A 12,571-nucleotide genomic window follows, 5' to 3' on the forward strand; every position below is an offset into this window, starting at 1 on the left:
TGAGGTTGTATTTAAATTACAAAGCACGAGTTTAGATTTTTGCAGAGTGGGATGGTGCATATTCACAGGCAATGTCTACTATGACAGGTAATCCAATCTACTCTGTCACTTGTTTCCCAATAACCAGGTTTCAACACAAATGAGTACAATAAGATTATACAAATGAGACTTTGATTTTTCCCTCTCATGAAATAAAATTCTGTCAAATGATTTCTGTCCTCCAGATGTTAACACAACATTTCTCAGTAACTTTTCTACTATTTTTCTTCATTATTGATGCTCATAGTACTTTTTATTGTTGTCTTCTGCGCATATGCCATTTTTAAGGCTTGAACTCAATGTTTAATGGTCTCCATTGTATTTTTTGCACATGGGTGATGACACTATTCATTGAGCCACATCCTTACCTTCTCCTTCTTGCTGGATAATTGAAGATAAATTTTCACATTTTTTTTCTGTTTGGACTTACATTGAACCAAAATCTTCAGGTCTTCCCTCCTGAGTTTCTAGGATTCTACTCATGAGCCACTAACACCTATCTTTTCTTTACTGTTATTTTAATTATGGTAGAAGAAAGTGGAAGTATATTTGTGTTAAGTGTGCCATTTTCAAATACAAGTTTGAATCAACTTGATATAATGTAACTGTTATCAATTTTAACAGTTAAATCAATAAATACTACACATTCCCACAGAAATATAATTGAAAACAAGAGGCATAATTGTTTTCCGAAAACAAGTAATAGATTCATGAATTTCTTTCACATTACAATTCATGTTTTATATAACTTTAATTAGCAGACTTCCATGACTAAAAGTTAATATATTAATTTTATACCATAAGAAGCAAAGTGATTATAGCTAAGAATAGACATTTCATCACAGCCAAAAGATAAGGTTTTGAGAAGCCTCACTAAAAAGAAATGTTACATACAGAAACTAATAGATATGATATAGCTTGATCAATACACAAGTTATAAATGAATGGGATTACCACTCCATACTTCATAAATGTGTAAAAAATAATTATTTAGCTAGGTGCCAGTGGTTCATATTTGTAATCTTAGCTAATAAGGAGTCTGACAGCTGAGAATCATGGTTCAAAACCAGCATAGGCAGGAAAGTCCATGAAACATTTATCTCCAATGAGCCACCAGAAAACTGGCAGTGGCTCAAGTGGTAGAGCACTAGCTTTGAGCTGAACAGCTGAGAGAAAGCGTCCAGGCCCAGATTTCAAACCCCAGGATTGACAAAAATTAGAAATAAACAAATATTTTCATGTAAATGTTAAAATATCTATTCTAAAACTTTAAATTTTCACTAGATATAATAGTTTATATAAATGTCGAGAAGTGTTTTCTAGTTTTAGTTGTCATTGAATCAACTGTGTAAATCACACATTTCTCACTCAATTCATATTTACATATTTGTATACTTATATGTCATAAGTATAATTAACTGATAAGTGATCGCCAGTGCTGTTTTAGGAATCTCCCTTGGCTTTCTAACATTAACTCTTCTACCCTAAAATCGATATGCCCTCCAATGTTGTCAGAGGTTTCAGGGGTTACTCATCTCATTGAAGGAGAAAAGTACAAACCATAATCATTGTTTGGAACAACTGTCACATTTACATGCATTTCACTTAGTTTAAGAACCATTCCAGTAATAGCAAAATGTCTTCTGAGCTTTTCAGTCTCTTAAGTGATGAAAATCTTTAATTATACATCTATTTTTTGACTAACATCGTATTCCTTAGAAAGATCTTTTTGTGTAACCCTGTATTCCTGATTAGAGGACGGAACAAAGGCAATAATGAAAATAGCCAAAGAAAATACTTGAAAGCATTTTAAAACAGCAATCACAGACATTCCTGTTTTCACTGGATTCAATGAGAATGTACATTAAGGTATGACATTTTTGTTATCATTTAAACTTCAACTAGCAGTGTAGAAGGGAAGAGGAAACTTTGTTTGGAGGTAGTTTGACTTTGAACAATTCAACATAAGCATAATGGATTTATCTTGTTTTTCTGTGTAGTTGCCAAAATAATAGAGAGCAATGCCCAAAGGCAGGAAAACACCTAAGCCAAAGCGGTAAACTTTTATCTATAAAATAATTGTGAGGTTCTGACTCTTTCAAAATCAAGCTTGCAAAGAGGAAAAGTGTATTTGCTTTAGTGTGAACAATAAAAATATAAAATCCTTTATTAATGTTTTGCATATCTTGACTAGAATTTCTCATGTTGGAGAAGAGGAAAGGTATGGAAAAATCAAAATCGTTTGACTATTCACAAAAATCATTCTTATTTATCAGCTATAGCAACACAATAGCCTTGGTTACTCTTAGTATCATTCTTTTTTACATTTAGAAGCATTATTTATTGCTGGGATATATGCTGCAAACCCTTGAGTATTAAAAAATAGTCATTACTTAAGAGAGGAAAGTTGCTGGGTAAACAAACCTAAAATATCAAAGAGAGCATAGTATAAACTATTTTCTAGCTATATCACAATATTTCGGTGTGGAGTTTGTTTCCCATTGTTCCAAGGGACGCATTTTTGTTATCTTCTTTTTCAACATCTAGTGATCCTATAACATCCTATACCATCCTGGGATTGTTGTATCTTTACTGGATTTTCTATTTTCTGTTGGCCAGTTAGGAAGGATAAAAAATTGAGTTTCTGTTTCTGTTTTACCTTATTTTTTATTACTTTAAAGACAATAATTCAAAATGACATGAATTATCTTTATAATATTAGGAGACAGATTTTTTTTCTATATTCTTACCCTCGTCTTCTACATAACTTTAGTACTTAATGATCCCCAAATGTGAAAATAAAGATAGGGAGCTCGTTATTTAGATATTATTTATAATTTCAAGACTTCATTAATGCAAGGCCCTTAGTAGTATGTACACCACACATGTGTACAAAGCCATTGGCAACTTTTTTTTATTCTCAGAAACTGGGACATGTGGTGTCCCTGTAATTGCATCGGGAAAAGGCTGTAGTTGACTTAGTTTACTCAGTCAAATCTGTTGTAACAAATTTCTACAAGTTAAGTGGCTTGTATAATCCGTATTTATCATTTTGCAGTTCTAAAGGACAGAAATCTAAAAGAAGTCTCACTAGATTAAAATCGAGCCACCGACAGAGCTGAAATACTTTTCAGATGATTCTAGTGGAAAAGGCACTTACTTCCGCTTTCCAGAAACTTCAGAATCTGGGTTGTTTTCTTTTCCTTTATCTTCTAATGTAGCATCTTTACATCTTTCTGAGTGTTCTTACCGAATCATGTCCCTTTCCAACTATAGCTGGGACTTTTAAGTACCCATTTGAATACACTTTTCCCATCTGATAATTATTCAAATTTGTGTTCCGTGGGTAATGAAGGGTGATTATTTTACAAACTTATATATATATATATATATATATATGTTGTATATATATATATGTTGTATATACATATATATTTATATATACATGTATGTATAAAATGCAAATCGACATTTGAGGGATTAAATATTTCAGGACTATAGATATTATGGGAAGATATTTTGCTGCCTACCGCAATGAGTGTGTAGCATTCTTTCTACTGTAAGCTGCTATCCTTTCATTGAATTTGAACAACATATTTCTTATATGAAATATAACTAAAAATTTTAGTCCCTGAAAGCAAATAATCTTGGTTAGAACATTCTCATGTACTAAAAACTCTAAATCCCAGAGAGCATCTCCTGAAGCAGTGCACGCACTGTCACTTTTGATACATTCTGTTTAAAATCTTCTCTTTTCAAGAAAATTTGACTGCTATTATTTTGGAATTATGGTTAATATTTATTTGACAGCTATTTTTAAAGAATGCACCATCCAATACTGGTTGTCTTTTTCTAACTTTTTGTAGTCTAAACTGTTTCTGAAACACAGCTATTTGAATTACATGAACTGCTTATTGAAGTTGAATCAGTATGGATAGAAAAACAAGAAAAAAGATGTCTCTGTGTGTATTTCAAGTTAAAAATGTAACTACCAGCTATTTATCTTAAAATCATTTATTATGTTTGGATTCTGATAAAATTTAGCCTCTCAACTCAAAAAATAATGCAATCTTATTCAAACAACAAATTACTATTTATTTTTAAATTATTTTTTAAAACATTTAAAAATTACTATTTATTTTAAAAACTATTTAAAAAATTAGCCAAGGCATATGGTTTATTAGATATTTAGAGTCATGTTCCCACCCTATGGTAGAAGCCAGACAGGGAAAACAATCATATTTTGATACTTCCTTAAGCCACTCTGATTTACTTCACCTATTTTTGAAAGAATGAAATTCTGGCTTTGAAGCCTTTTGCTTGATATCTACTATGTGTCATTCTTACTTTATTAATAGGAGAATTTGGAAAAGAGAATTCACACTAGAAAAAGTAGAAAAAGTAGAAGAAGAAAAAAGGAGAAATCTAGACATTTTGTTCTTCCTCACCTCAATGACTAGGTCTGGATAATGATTGTGGATATTAGATGCAGTGGTCTATAGTGATTAAACACATGTTTAGAAAAAGATAACCACACAAGTGATCACATAGAGAATGCTTATTTATATAAAAAAATAATAGCATCAAACAGGAAAGAATGCTTATATATAAAACAAAAAATTAATAGCATCAAACAGTAAATGTTATCTATTTGTTTAGTGCTATACTCATCTATCATAAACGTATACAAGAATGGTAAGAAACTAACATCTTAATATATTCTAATATTAGCTTTGTTCTGCCTGTTATGTGTGTGTGTGTGTGTGTGTGTGTGTGTGTGTGTGTGTGTGTGTGTGTGTGGCTATATTTGAGTTTTGCCTCTATTTCACATGCTATATTCTTCCACTACATAAGCTGAAAGAGGACTCCCTTTAGAAATATGCTTTTTTTATGGCTAAGGGAAAACAAATCATCTGTTAGACACAGACGATGGGATAGAAATCTTCCCCTAGAAATATCCTTTGACCACTTCTGGTTCATTTTTGCAAGCTGAAGTAAGTCACATGACCCATCTTGACATTGCAGTGTAGAGGTAAATCTCACGTACAGGAAGCAGGACAGAGAAATATGCCCAGATATACAACACTTGAGATAAAGAGGAAAAATAATATAACTATAATACAATCAATTATACTTGCCATCACATGTCTCTTCAGGAAGGAAGTATTATGTACATTTGTTTCTAAAACTACTGAGATCTTCAAATCATGATTTTATGCTTGGATGTTACAGGAATTAGAAAATATTTTGATACTGAGACAGCATAAAATCTCAAAGAAACCTCGATTAATCATTTCAATACTACATTTTCTTCTGCTTGGAGAAGAAACCATTTTATATACAATACTTTATACTTTCTTACCTAGTATTTTTTCCAGAAATGGATTTTGTTAACATATGTGACTCTCCACAAGAATAAATGCCTTCATTTATCTGCATCAAGTGCAGATAGCATAGTCAATTATATGTATGTGGGATTTCATCAGTAGCACTTTTTTAAAATGCAAAAAATGTGGACAGGAAGCCAATATACATATTTTTCCACCGTCACCTTTCACATCCTCCTTCTTCCTTCCTAGGAAACACACCCAATCAATAAAAAGTCTTAGATATTTAGATCTTGACCTTGAAAGTGGAAGCAGAATGTTATGGATGTCAGCGATGACTGTTAATGGTGTTTTATATAATAATGTCATATGTAACAGCCCTATGAGTCCTGCAGGTCTTAACACTCTACTTCTTTAGTGATGTGATAGGAATGTCAGCTTACTAAATTTAGTATTGTTTTGCACTTCTTTTCTACCACCTGGCCAAAATTATAATACATAGTAATGGAATGAAAAAGTAATGCCATCTTAAGAAAGTCATTTAGGGCTGTGGGAATGTGGCTTTGTGATAGTTATTGCCTAGCATGCATGAAACCCTGGGATCCATTGCTCAGTACCACATACACAGAAAAAGAAACACTGGAAGTGGTACTGTGGCTCAAGTGGTAGAGTGCTATCTTTGAGAAAAAAAAAAAAAACTCTCAAGAACAGTTCCCTGGCCATGAGTTCAAGCTCCAGGATTGGCAAAAAAAAGTCATTTTGTTAGTAAATGCAAAATAACCCATACATAGAATATATAATTGCTCCTTCCATACTGATACCTGACAATAGTCCTTAATTCATGTTTTTTAAAAAAAAAACTGTTGAGCAAAAAAAGTTTTGTTAATAGGTCACGGCAAGTAATGACAGGAATGTGTTTAGATATCAGTTGAAAAATAATCCTGGAAATTCAAAGATTCCAAACTTTTGAGTGTTCAATGATAATCACAATGAGAAGGGTAGTCTAAGGGAGATTTTGGAAATGTTTTTGTCAAGCATGGCACCAAAAGCCACAGCATAATTAATAGTTTTGACAGAAGAGAAGGAATAACTCCAGATGGAAGGAATAAATGATAATAATAACTAAGTTATACCAAAAAGGGTTCTAGGGAACCATTTTCAGTTATTGAAGAACTAGTTATCAACTAGGCTTATTCCTTATTGTCTTTGGCATTCTAAATCTCTTCGGCTAGTCCTTAATCTCTCTGAGATAAGTTTTATGTCCTTCTTTCATACCTGATCTCCCTTGCTTTCTAAAAATCTGTCTTTCTATATTTCCTTATGAACAATTTCTGAACAATTCCCTATGAACAAATTCCTAACCAGTATGAATTAACTTCCTCTCTCCCAGCATTACACACAAATATTTAAGAGTTTTAACGGGATCATTTCAAGTAATATACTGCAAATATTACTACAATATCATGTGTATATCTAAAATTCCCTTGAAAATAATAAACTCTACTTTCTATTGAAGGTTAGTTATTTTATTCTAAGAAAGTTTTGGAAAAATAGACAGTATATCTTTGAAGTGAAATAGGTCAAAAATTAGTAGCATCAAAATTTTAGAAGGTGTCTGTCTTCAGAAATATATATATATATATATATATATATATATATATATGTACATATGTGTGTATAGAAAGACATACATTTTTAGAGATTATTTGTTATCATATAAATCATTATATATCTAAATTTATGTATAGAACAATGTACATTATACTGAAACAAAAATCTTAAAATATAATTAAAATTTAAAAAATACATCAAACCAAGTCCAGTGACTCCAGCCTATAAATGGAGCTTTTCTGGAAAATGAGATCTTTGAATTGTTTTTGAAACTAGCCCAGACAGGAAAGCACTTGTTAGATTCTTATTCCCAATTAACCACTAAAAACAAGAATTAGCTCTGTGCCTCAAGTTGTATAGTGCTGGGACTGAGCATAAAAAGGCTTAAGGACAATGCCCAGGCCTTATAAACAACAACAGCAACACAACATATTACATTAATTTCACAAATCCATCTTTTAACTGCAGTGAACATTTCTTAGAAACATGAATACATGCCCCTGGAAAATGTTAAATAAAAGTATAGAATATTTACATCTATGTTAAATACATGACTATTTAAATTGTTTAAGATATTTAGGTAATGATTAGGAATTAAGAATAATGATAATATATTGAGACTGGTCTTTTATTCTATTTTACAATAGTAATAAAATGATATTTGTAATGATTATGTAAATTACTTTTATTTGGCATTTGAATTATCATAAGTGATAAACATTTTTCCGTGATTTCCATAGGAAAGAATCATTTTCTTAGTGGTAACAACTCTTTTGTAATTTCAAAACAATTAAGAAAATTAATTCAAGGTTTATGCTAAGGCTATGTTTGTCCTAATTCGTAGGAATTAAAATTCCAAAAATTCAATGGATACTGACATTCAGGAACATCTTCATAGGTACTTGTAGCGACCGTCTACTCGACCAGCGAGAAAAAACGACCACCACACCAGGAGTCTTCTCAGATCACGCTTTATTGGAGAGCCTTTTAGTTGTAGGAGAGCTTGGGCGCGAGAGAGCGTGCACCCGAAACACAGCCGCTTATATAGGAGAATCGGAACGCGGGTCTTTCTATTGTTGGTCGCCTGCCTTTCACCTTCACCAGATGTCATGGGATTGGCTGGGGACTCTACCTGGCTCGTGCACGCACACAGCCCAGGCGTCCCACCAAGCACCGTCTGGGGCGGTTACCTCAAAGCTGCAAGGGAGTGGGCGGAGTCTCGCCTCGGCTCCCTACAGTTCCCCCTTCTTTGTTTTATGGCAACAGGTAAGAGTAGAGGTTGGGCCTCTGTCTAAAACATTAGGACCTTGCACTGGCCATCGCCTGAGGGGCGCGCCTTCCCCAGTGATGACCAGGCCCGTCTGATGCCTTTTTTGCAGAGGTGGGATCTTGGGCATCAACCCACTTGCAACCCAGCATGCTCTTCTTGAGGAGATGAGAACCATCTCCTCAAGTGCAGTGCACTTGCCTTGCACCCTGTCCCAAATTGCAAATTGCATACCTGTCCCGGTGCAATGGGATCCCCTGATCCCTCGGGGTGCTAAGGCTATGCAGAATGGTAAGGCTTAACTGCCTCTTAGGGCCGACAGCCAAATCTGGGGTGAGGATCCACTCTCCAAAGCGGCTAATGCTTGCGAGATAACAACCTTGTCCCTTCTGGTTTGGGCTCGAAGGCGACAGACCAACCATAGGCAGACCACGCATCCTCCCAAGCAGCAGGCTAAAAACATTCCGACTCCCACCCGCTCTTTGGAAAAGGACACCGCAGAGGCAATCCAGTCAGTAAATTGTAACAGCCAACAGCATCATCAGTTTAGCTATCACAGGGATTGCTATTAGCACTGTTGCTAACAGCAGGAAGATCAGCTGCATCTTCAAGAGGGGGTTCTGTTGCAGTCTCCACCGGCCTGGTCAGTCTCGTTGGCACCCAGTGAGGTACTTCTTGACTCTGTGGAAAAACACAAACAGCTCCCCTGGATCTCGTTATTACCGGATCCGGTCCATACCATTTATTATTAATAACATCCTTCCACATAACCATGTCTTTAGTATCCATGGAGTCTCTTGTCATATGCCGATCTGCGGCAGACTGATCGTTGTCATTTAGAATTAAAAAATTAAGGGTAAAGAGCGCAAGAGAAAGTCTTTCCCTGGGGGACGCGGACTCAGCAACTCCCCCTTTTTGTTTTTGAAGCATTTCTTTTATGCTTCGATTAGCTCTTTCCACTATACCTTGTCCTTGAGGATTGTAGGGCAATCCGGTGGTGTGGGCAACCTGCATTTGTGCGCAAAAGGCGCGAAAACCATGGGAAGTATAAGCAGGGCCATTATCCGTCTTGAGTCTAAGGGGCTTTCCCCAAGCTGCCCAAGCTTCTAAGCAGTGTATTCTGACGTGAGACACCTTTTCTCCTGCCAGAGGTGTGGCATGAATGACACCAGAAAAGGTGTCCACAGACACATGTAAATATTTCAACTTACCAAATTCCGTCAGATGAGTAACATCCATTTGCCATAGGGCGTTTGGTCTCAACCCCCTGGGGTTTACCCCCACATGGGGAGGATGAAGAAAGGTAACACAAGATTTACAGGCTTTAACAATATCTCTTGCCACATGCCTGGACAAATTATATCTTTTCCTAAGGGTATTAGCAGGTACATGATACAATCTATGAAAGTCTTTTGCCAATTCTACAGGATCAGCAGCGACCAGAGCCACAGCCCGAGTTGCCTGGTCCACCAAATCATTACACCTTGCCATCGGGCCCGGCAACATAGAGTGGGCACGAATATGTCCAATATAAAAAGGATGTTTTCTGTTTAAGATAAGGGATTGAATCTGTAACAAAACATTAGAAATTGTACTGGCCTGCTTAACTGAAGCAGCAACTTCAAGAGAAGCAACGGCATTTACAACATATAATGAATCAGAAAATAAGTTAAAAGGTTGATCAAATCTTTTAAAAACTTCAAGCACAATTAAACATTCAACAGCCTGTGGGACATTCGGCCGAAAATTAAAGACTACCGGCTGTTTGTGTCCTTAAACAAAAAAGGCACCTTGTCCAGATTTTGATCCATCCGTAAAGATGGTTAGAACATCAGCCAAGGGCTCCTTTGAAGTGACAACAGGAAAATACACTAAATTTTTGTTAACTATGGCAAGCAGAGGATGCTTAGGATAATGATTATCAATTACATTTGGAAATGAGCAAACAAGAATTGCCCACATATCCATTGTGGCTGCTAAAATTTCAACTTGCTCACGGGTGTATGGAATAATTAATTTATCTGGAATTTTTGCAAAGTGCATTAAACAATACTTTATACCCAAAATTGCCTCTTTTTTATTTTTCTTTTTTTTTTTTCAGATCAAAATTGCCTGTTTAGCCACTAATTTAGGAAAATATTGAACAGTTTTTGCTCCCACAGAATGATAGCATTAATAGTTAGCCTTCAAAGCAAGGCAGTGGTATAATTGGCCGTCACCCCATAAGTCCTGACTGCCTCAACTAAATCTTTTAACTGGGAGTAGGAAACCGGCTCAAGAATTCTCTCATTAGTAATGGGATTTTCAAAAACTGGAAAGGCGGCCGCTAAAGGCGACCAGGTGCTGCCTTTTATAAAGTGACTCTTCCCTGCCGGTGGGCACGGCGGGGGGGCCAACGGGTGAGGGGCAGCTCCGTTTCCTCTCCCTGGCTGCTGCGGTACTCCCACCCCTAGGGGGCGCCACCCTCCATATCTGTCTGCCTTGTGCTCCGCCGCAGCCTCTTCTAACTCTTCACTATCAGCTGTATCGAGCTGCTCTCACTCCTCCTCTAACATTTCTTCCTCTGAGTCACTCACAAGATTACTATATTCTTGGTCCGGCCTTCCACATGTAGGGCTGAGAACCGGTTTGCTTTTAAAGAAGGGCACGGGGGTCTCCTTGAGACCCCCTCCTCTCTGAAACCCTTCTCCTTTTGTGAGGGCTGCAGCCCCTCTTGCTTTAATTCTTTAGGATCCTTTTGTCTTTTTTCCCTTTTTCTTTTAGGCCTATTTTCCTCCCCCTTACTGTATGCTGACTCTGATAGACTATCCTGATGCTGCGTTAGTACTTTGCGTCCTTCCTGGATTAAATCAAACCCTCCCTCCTCGAGGCAAGTGCGCTCCATCAAAAAGACAAGCCACAAGGGAAGAAGCAATGCAAGCAACCAATAAATATCTAAATCTACAGTGAACAGCATACCGGGGGATATTTACCAACGTCTCCTCTCCGCGTGTTGAGTTCTGGCTCCAATTCGGCCTCTCGCGCGGGTCCCGTCCCAGGTTCGTTCCCGGGTTTCAGCACCAGTTGTAGCGACCGTGTACTCGACCAGCGAGGAAAAACGACCACCACACCAGGAGTCTTCTCAGATCACGCTTTATTGGAGAGCCTTTTAGTTGTAGGAGAGCTTGGGCGCGAGAGAGCGTGCACCCGAAACACAGCCGCTTATATAGGAGAATCGGAACGCGGGTCTTTCTATTGTTGGTTGCCTGCCTTTCACCGTCACCAGGTGTCATGGGATTGGCTGGGGACTCTACCTGGCTCGTGCACGCGCACAGCCCAGGCGTCCCGCCAAGCACCTTCTGGGGTGGTTACCTCAAAGCTGCAAGGGAGTGGGCGGAGTCTCGCCTCGGCTCCCTACAGGTACTAATATTGGAGTCGCTTAAGTGGAATTGTTTTGTTTCATTTGTTATTTTCACAAATAAATCATGATGATTATGTATTTTGTTTCTTTTCACTGCTAATGGCACTTACCTTGAGAATAATGTTTTTCCTAGCATAGTAGAGAAAAGCAATTGGATTCACCAAATAACATATGGCTTTCATAAAATGCAGATGCACAGATTAGGGTCTTCTGTCATTTGCTAAAAGTTTCTTCCAGAAAAGGTTATCAATTACTTATAAGTGATGCACAATTCCTAGGTATTCCAGTTATCACATACACTTCTTGATTGAGTTATCTCTGCATAAACTCAAAATAAACAGACCAAAAAACTCAAAATAAACAGAAATCAAATCTTTGTTTAAAAAGTTGTAGTTTACAAATAGTTTTTAGCCAACACTGAAAACATCTTTTTAGGTTTTCTGCAATTTTTGTGAAATATTTTTAACAATAGTTTTATTTTTTTTTTTGGCTGACATGTAATTCACATGCCATATATGATCTCCATCTATAGTATACATTTTAGTGCTTTGGAAGTGAATTGTACAATCATAGTTTTGCCAAGGCTAATTTTCACAATAGAAATGCTGTAAATTTTAGAACATACATTAAAATAGATATAAAATTCACTTACAAGAATTGTCCAGCATTCATCCTCTCTAGTGTGTCTCTTCAAAATTCGTTTTTGGGGATTATTTCCAGGGTCTCACACAGACTACTCAAGTGCACTGTAAATGAACCACATTCTCTGTCCAAACAAGTTTTTTTTTTAAATTCCCTTTAATACATACATAGAAGTGTAATGGTTGGATCTTATACAATTCTCTTTGACCGTTTGAAGACTTGACAACTTTTACTTGCTAAAATGTTTGCAGAATTATACAAATCAATCCAATATGTGGAGTATAT

The sequence above is a fragment of the Dipodomys merriami genome, unplaced genomic scaffold (assembly GCF_024711535.1).
Source record: "Dipodomys merriami isolate MVZ:Mamm:240054 unplaced genomic scaffold, mDipMer1.0.p SCAF_558, whole genome shotgun sequence".
Classification (NCBI taxonomy): domain Eukaryota; kingdom Metazoa; phylum Chordata; class Mammalia; order Rodentia; family Heteromyidae; genus Dipodomys; species Dipodomys merriami.